Below are 7,075 nucleotides of genomic sequence, written 5' to 3' on the forward strand. Positions count from 1 at the left end.
ACATAGAAAAATATATTCAATGCATATATAATGCATATCAATATATGCATTTCAGTGTGCACACACCAGCAGAACTGAAACTAGTTGGCACATTAGTTATTATTTTCCCACCCTCTCTCTCCCCCAGAATTATAGAATCATAGAATTACCCAGGTTGGAAAAGACCTTGAAGATCATCAAGTCCAACCGCAGCCTAACCACAGTACTCTAACAACCCTCTGCTAAATCATATCCCTGAGCACCACTATGTGCTGCATCTTTTAAGTTACAATTCTAAGGTGGGGATTCCAAGTATTCTTGGCTTCCCAACTGAAATGAACAGGAGCCTTGGCCCAGATTATTTCATTTTAGTCAACTAAACTCCTAGAGAACAAATCTGTAGTGGATAGTTGTTTGTTTTATCAATCCCATACTCTCCCATTTCCTTGATTGCAGGCAGTAGAACCAGGACATTTCATTCTGGAACACTGCAGAATGAGCCTCCCACACAATAAGCATGGGAAAGCTAAAAACAAGGTTAGTTTGTCGTGCTTAAACTTGCTTTTAACCCTAAACACAACTGCAAAAGTAAGAAGAAATTTGGCTTATACAGAGAAAGCAAGAACTGTAGTAAGACACATTTGCTTTCTGTGCCTCTGTTTTTCTGGGCTGCCATTTGGATTGACAGCTCTGCTAAGGTTACCAAGGGTTCTCACTTGATGGTTTTTGTCCTTTAGTTTAACAGCTCTTCTTTTTGTTCGATTTACTTTTGAATTTTCATTACTGGAAAGCATTCCTTCTAAAGTGGTTTGTTACGCAGCTCTCATGAGTGTCAATCTGGTACCGCTTTGTTTAAACCCACATGAAAATTACAAGACCAAATCCAGAATCCAGTGCAGATCCAACAAATAAACCCACCTTAGGTCAGACAAATAGGGGTGCTCAGCCATATGCAGGCTTCCCTTACATGGCTGCATTAGTCCAACCCAATCTGCATTCCCACAGGGAGGGATAGCCCTCCTCATCTCTCCTCCCACACGTTTCTCTTGTGGGTCAGTGCACAGCTGGGGAAGTGACACGTGGAATCTGTCCATTTCCATCACCAGTTTTTGCATCCAGGCTGCCTAGTGTCAGACTAAGGGAGGCACTGGGGACGAGCACAGATGAGAAGGCAGAAGGTTTAAGGAGCGATACAGTTTATGTTGGATTAAATCGACCGCATAACTGTGGCCTCAGAGGGATAGATGCCGTGCAGTAACTGGTTGTCAGCATAGGCAGCACAGTTAGAGAGAACAGGTTGCCACTGGAGCTTTCTATCATAGCAATTTCCATTTAATAAAATAGTCCTCATGCGCCACTGCAAGCGAGTAGAAATCAGCACAGCCTTTGGGTCCCTTTAATTTGTAAGGCTCAGACTGATACATTTCATCACGCAACACCGCTTAAAGGCTGTGCTTAGTGTTCCTAAGCCAGGGATCTGAACAAGGACTTTGCAATAAGGAAGCGAGTGAGCAATTACTAACAGCAAATAAAAGTTTGGGGAGTGGGTGGATGCAAGTGGTTATGAAAGACGAGTGGCAAGGAAGAACACAAAGCAAAATACATCAGACTGCATCCACTGGTTACTTTCGTCTCATTCAGTTACGTCTCTGAAGCAGTTTTCTTGGGCAGCAATAATCAAACTATTCCATTTGGAAAAGGAAAACATGGAAAAATGTCACAAGTTGAGGGAAAAAAACCAAGCAGCAATAGGCTGGAAATATGCTGCTCAATGTAGAATTTTGCATTCTTGGTCATTCTTTCCACAAAGGGCCCTTAGTATTAACTGAGGCGTTCCTCGTTTCTACGGTTAAGCTTTTTTCCATTATCAGATTTCTTACTACGCAGTGAGAGTTTATCATCCCATCCACACATATTTATTTATACAGAGCTTAAGAGCTTGAAGCTTGTTTTCTTATTGTGTTTTAGGAATTGGGATAGGACTATTCAGGAACATGCTTTATGATGGGAATGCAGGGCATGGAAAACAGCTGCCGTGCCTCCATCTCATCCTTGTCTGTGGCTCCACAGAAGGCAGAGTGGACAGAGCACATCTGCCCACGCAAGGAGAAAGGAGCTGACTGCCATCTCCTAAGGAACACGGGGCTGGTAACTGGGTCTAACCTTCCCAAGGAAGCCTGTCTACTTCAAAAGGCTCCACATTGTGTGGAATCTCAAGGGTGAACGTCTGCTTTCAGGTTACGTGGCTGTTTTGTATAGTTTTCCATCAAAACGATTACCCTCAGCATCTCTCTTCATGCAGATGGAAGTCTTACGCGCATTCTAGTCTGCTCTCATCTTAATGCTAAAAGAGATACGTATTTTTGTAGGTATGGGGCTTTATGTAGGTATAGTATGAATAGTGCCAACAGCCCGGTGGCACTTGGCACCACTTAACCCTATCATTTGGATACAAGACACTGTAATGTAGAACGGCACCACATTACGCAGGACCTAGCAAAGAATATCCCTGCAACTGTTTCTTTAAGCTCGTTTTTCTCCCATCTTGTTCATATTCACCCATCAGCTGCATCAAACAGACACCTCATGCAGCTGAGGCAGCAGTTCTGAATTCCAGGCCAAGCAGATGGCAAGTCATTTTTAAAGGTTTCGATTGAAAGACCAACATAAACATAGCAAACTATATGGTGTTCAATCAATCGGTGCTTGCAAGGTGGTGGAATCAAGTTCAGCTTTATCTGTTACACGGGGAGATACATCTTCTGTATTTTTTTATCCCTGTTGCCTGTCATGCGCTTGCATGACTAGCTGTGGAATCAGAGACAGCTCTAATGGAAAAGAGAAATTAGGTCATCTGGTCCATCCTCAGTGCCAGGGCATGGCTGCTCCCTGCAGTGCATCCCTTCCCACACAGTTATCTTTCCAACTGTCCTCTGTACGATGGAAATGCCATTAAGAGTCAAGTTTGGCTGTAAATGCCAGAGCTGCTGAGGGCTCCTATGTGGATAAACTGCTTACTGAGAATTGGAGGCTCGGAGCTAACAGTTTTAAATACATATAAAGGAAAAAAGAAGGGAAGAAAGAAGCACCAAATGTCAGAATATATTGGATCTCAGTAAAACATTTTTGAGGGGAAAAAAAGGGCAATATTTGAGATAATCAGGGTCACTGTTTTCACTCATCCAGGAAAGTGTTTCTATGACACAGTTCTACAGATGAAACAATGGGTTTCCTGCTAAAGCAACAGGCAGCTGGTGCTGTTTGTTACCTGCTGAGGAAGCAGCCTCCCAGCACCGGCACTGACTCAAGGCTGCCTTGACTACTTACTCTAAAGGGTTTGAGTCCCCATCCTTCAGCAAAGACGTTTATTCCTGTTGACTGTCAATGCACACAGTGATTAAAGATCATTCCATTAGGCAACCAGGATGAGAATTTACAGATCCTCCCTCCTGTGCCCATTTTGTGTACAAGCACAAAACAAAACGCTCTCCTTGCCTATGAAACAATCATTTACAGAATGCAAACGGAACAACTGCAGACTCTGTATCAACAGAATCCCTACTAAAATCAGCAGAACTTGGAGCAAAACGATGCGCAGCACTGAGATCTGCCTCTGAAAACTAATTACTGCTTCAGATACATCGAAGCTCCCAATTCCTACCATTCCTGCAGAGCACAAAAGGTGCCTGGAGCACTCCCATCCATCAGCCCAAGACGCAGCCCTCCCGACAGCGGAATGCTTGCTGAGCGTGGCTGGTTTAGCCAACATGCAGAACTAATGCATAAACAAATGGGCATCAACTGGCCAATAAGCTTCTCGTTTGGATCCCAGCTATCAGCAGAGCCACGACCTGGATCGGGCTTCCAATAGCAGAGGAAGAAGAGAATCTAAACCTAAACATGCTGTGTGGTGCCTGTGGTGGGACTGAGTGGGAAGTGAAGATCCAGGGGCTCTCCTTCCACTTTATTTTAAGTAGATAAACCATGGCAAATACTGCCCTGCTTTGAAGCAGAAGTCTTTGGCTGTCATGTTGGCACACTTGGTGCTTTCTTCTCGGAGCAGCCCTTGTACTTCCACTGCCGATCCTTTAGCAGTACCTCTCCCCTCCAGGGTCCTACACACCATGTGCCTGGGTGCAGAGCCCATCCTCTCCTACAGGTACCTTCAAGGTGCAAGAGATGAGAACTGGAAGTGCCTCCAAGAGCAGCACCTGTCCCTGACTACACCACAAACCCAACCATCACTCCAGGCCCTTGGAATAGTGAAGTAGGAAGAGCAAGGCCTCACGTTTAACCTGAGGCCCACAGGTTGCGTATCTAAACTGATTAATTCTAATCTTCAAGGTGAATTAAGTGATTGTCAGCAACTGACACCATTGAAACCAGCACGATCTTGTCCGCAGATGTAGAGGGATGTTACATTTATGATGGCCACAACAGAAAGAACGAGGCTTTAACTGAGCAGTGAGACTGAGAATATCATTTGTAATAGAAGAGTTTATGAGGCACTTCTAATGGCATTTACAGAATGTGTAGCGCAGGTGACTGTGACACTGCTGTCAGATCACACACCATGCTGGAGACGTGCCTGCTTCCAACAAGCTTTCCCATGCAGAAATTTCAAAGCACTCGGTCACGTACTGTGAGGCCACACGCTGCCATCAGAAATGAACTCAGGTCGTGTTCTCCATTTCAGGGTTCTGGCACAAAATGACCAGACATAGCTCTGTGAACATACAGGCACCACGGTACAGTGGAAAGATATCATGGCAGTAACCCAGATCTGGTAGTGGCATTTCACCCTTCCCACGCTGGCATTCTATTCATCGCAATGCTGGACAAGCTGTGGTGCTGAAGCTCCCAGCACTCACGTCACCCAGCTACACTCATACAAAAGAGGGCAGGGGATCTTATTACATAAGTCTAGGACTTCATTTGTAGAATAGGGATTTCAAGGTTGCAGCCTTCCAGTAATGTAGGATAGGAACTTCAAGTTTGCATGCTTTCTATATATGATGATTTCCTGGCTGACTCGTGGCTCAATAAGGAATTCTGTGCAGATGGGATTTAACTTTAGGTGGCATCAGACGATCCTCAGACATAGTTAGGTTATTACTTCAGCTGCACGGCCCACACTTGAAAACCACATTAACATATTCTGTATGCTCACCCAAACTCTGGTTACCTGAATCAACACAGCAGAGCAGCGTGTGCTGTGTGCTTCACAGTGAGGCACCATCTCCACCACCACGGCCCATCCGGCACAGCAGTCAGGAACTCCAGAGCCCAGCCTTGTCCACAGGAGCCTGAAAATACTAAGGGAGCTGAGGTGAGTGCTGCACTGCCGGGAAATCCTCTGAAAGAGATTAAGACAAACTCCGCCCTGTGAGGATTTACAGTATACAAATGTTTACAGCAAGTAAAAATCCCACCTTCAACAAGGTAATTCTTTATAATAGAGAGTCTTGGATCATATTGTCAGTTGTATGTGTTCAAAGCTCTTACTCTTGCAAAGAGGACACAGGTCTCAGGATCTGTTCTGTGAGCCTGCCCCGTGTGCTGTCCTCTTAGGCGAGGTGGGGCAGCATATTATCTCCTGCAGTTGGGAACCATAACACCTCATGAATATACATCATTAGCCTGGGTGCTCTGCTAATAATGGAATCTACCTGGGGGACGGGGGACTTTCCAAAGGCATTTAGGAAATTACAGTCTAGTATCTATTTCTTTTTTAAATCACCATCTTATTTCCCTACACTTTTTGTTGCCTTCTCAACAGTATGAGAAGGTATTGCACTCACTATTATTAAATGCAAGAGCTGGTGCTGCTGTTTCAAGATGCATCCTTTGCACAGAATGCAGACGCAGCAGACAAGCAGCAGCTGGAAGCTTCCCATCTTGATGGGCATTAGAGAGAGAAACGTCTAACAAATTAAGCTGTAATCCAGATAACAAGGCCCAAACAGCGCTGCTGTAACAAACACTGACAACTCACTTTGCACACTGCAAAGGGAAGGAATAAAAAGCAAAGCACCAGCTGACAATGCAGTGCATGCTGAGGCAGTAGTACAGAAGAGCAACGAAAGCAAACTCTGAATTGAGGCGCTGCTGCTGCCTGCTAGTGCATATATACTGAAATATGTTTACAGGAGAATGAGAGCAGCTAAAACCTTTATGAAACAAAGGATCGATAGGGAATGCGTGGGGGAAGAAATTATGAAACCAAAACACCAATTAAGAAGCATATGAGTTTATGTAGAGTCCTGCCACACAGTACTTTGACAGCAATTCAAAGTGACTGAATGAAGAAAAATGGAATCGATACATTAATTTTCTTAAAGCAATGCATGTCAGTTGAAGCATATATATCATCTGAACAGTTTTATTGTAAGAATACTCATTGTGCACGCTCATAAGAATGAACAGAACAGGTGGAAGATGTACCATCAGAAACCTACACGGACTGGCAGTATGGCATTTCCATCATGTCACATCCTGTCTAGCCAGGACACTAAAAGGAGTTAAATATGTTCAAAAACCCACCAATGGGGAACTAAGAGGTAGAGATTTAGGAAAAAACTCTGACATGATCTAGGCAAAAAAAAAAACCAACATACACAGAAACCCACAGAGCAGCGTGTTATTACAAAAGCTCCAAAAACTGGGGAAACTGCAATACTAGAAGCAGACTAAGAACAAAAGAAAGCAGGTTATGGCGTGGCAGCACACAAACTAATGCTCTAGAAGAATTCCTCAGCACTCCTACAACTGCATCTGGAATACCATAAAATAGTAACGACAACCATGAGTTAAGGGGGGGGGGGGAGGGCAGAGCAGGAAGACAAAGGAGAGAATTTCTAGAGATTACAAAAAAGGCATTAATTTAGAAGAGAGGATTTGCAAGCCAGGGAGAAACATCCAACAATTGGCTACTTGGGTATTGCTCTTTTTTTCCTTGAAGTCATTAATAAGGTGAAGCCATTAGCTCAAGTAGATTTAGTTCTTGAGAAGTCCACATGTCAGGTTCACTATGAAAGATTATCCAGGATATTTTCATCAAATGCACATGGCTCAAATATGACACGAGTTTAAGAGC

General features: G+C 44.0%; 1 long non-coding RNA gene across 1 annotated transcript; it reads right to left on the reverse strand.

Annotated features, from left to right (window-relative positions):
* Positions 1 to 4,458: 4,458 nt before the first annotated feature.
* LOC146761557 (uncharacterized) lies at positions 4,459 to 5,296 on the reverse strand. Its single transcript, XR_014944924.1, has 2 exons — positions 5,165 to 5,296; positions 4,459 to 4,679 (listed from the first exon to the last, which is right to left on the reverse strand). It is a non-coding gene; the product is annotated as an uncharacterized LOC146761557 (long non-coding RNA).
* Positions 5,297 to 7,075: the final 1,779 nt, after the last annotated feature.

Source organism: Coturnix japonica, chromosome 3, assembly GCF_054131305.1.
Source record: "Coturnix japonica strain WE chromosome 3, WE-NBRP24, whole genome shotgun sequence".
NCBI classification, from domain to species: Eukaryota; Metazoa; Chordata; class Aves; order Galliformes; family Phasianidae; genus Coturnix; species Coturnix japonica.